The sequence below is a fragment of the Belonocnema kinseyi genome, chromosome 1 (genome assembly GCF_010883055.1).
Source record: "Belonocnema kinseyi isolate 2016_QV_RU_SX_M_011 chromosome 1, B_treatae_v1, whole genome shotgun sequence".
Lineage (NCBI taxonomy): Eukaryota > Metazoa > Arthropoda > Insecta > Hymenoptera > Cynipidae > Belonocnema > Belonocnema kinseyi.
Window position 1 is genome coordinate 108,157,236 of NC_046657.1, and position 1,367 is coordinate 108,158,602.

Consider the following 1,367-nt stretch of genomic DNA (forward strand, 5'->3'; position numbering starts at 1 on the left):
AACGACTTAGCAGCCAAAAATATTTACAGTTGACATTTCAACCGAAAATTTTAATTTTTAAACAAAAAGTATCAATTTTCCATAAAAAATTTAATTTCTACAAAGAAAGAGGAATTTTTAACAAAATACATGATTTTTTCAACCAAAAATCGTATAGATTAAATGTCAGTTTCAAACATGTATTTTTACAACACATAAAACATATTTTCATCAGAATAGTTATTAAATCAAAAAATAAATTTTATCAAAGTAGTTGAACTTTTGATAGAAAAGCTAACTAAAATTTTGGTTGGAAAATCATATTTTTGGATTAAAAATTCAGCTTTTTTTGTAGATAATACTCTTTTTGACTTTGAAACTAAATAATTTCGTTGAAAGTTCATGTATTTTGTTGGAAATTTGTTTTTTTTTGTAGATCATCAATTTTCTTGGTCAAAACTTCATCTTATTGATTTACAGTTTAACAACTTTGTTGAAAATTCATTTTTTCTGTTAAAAATTATTTTTCTTCATCTGAAAATGTAACTATTCTATAAGATTGATTAAAAATTAATCGCTTTTATGTGGAAATTGAACTATTCCATTTTTGGTCGAAACTTCATTCCGTACATTGGATTAGTTTAAAATCTTTTAAAATACTCACTCACAATTAATTTTTCAAAATAAAAAATCATTTTTAATTTTCCTAGCAATCACAACCATTTTTGTTATTCTTTTTAAATATTTTACAATTCCCAAGAAGCTTAATTTTTTTTTTTATCTTTTTAAATTTTTATAGTATTTAGTAGTTCTTTATAATGGATTGTTTTAAATGAAAAGTCAAATATTGCTAATAATTAACGGGAAAATGTGAATTTTCGACCAAGAAGATTAATGTTTTTCAAAAAAAAAAAAAATTTTAACTTAACCAATATATACGATTAATTGTTAATCAGTCATATCATAGTTACATTTTCAGATAAAGATAAATAATTTTTAACAGGAAAAATGAATTTTCAACGAAAATTTTAACGAAATTATTTAATTTTAAAGTCATAAAGACCAATTATCTATAAAAAATTGAATTTTTTAAGCGAAAAATATGAGTTTTCAATTAAAGAGTTGAACTTTCAACCAAATAGTTAAATTTGTTAAATTTTCAGTTTCAAAAATGTGTTTTCAACGGAAGAGATGAACCTTAAAAGAAAAAAAAAGTACATTTTAACAAAGTAGTTGAACTTTTGATAGAAAAGAGGACTTTTTTTTACAAAATAGTTACACTTTCAACAAAATAGTTTTTGTCCAAACGAGATGAATTCTAAAATCGCCAATTTCTTTAATTTCATTCAAATGCGGATCAAGATGTAAATAAGACTATTTCAATGTAA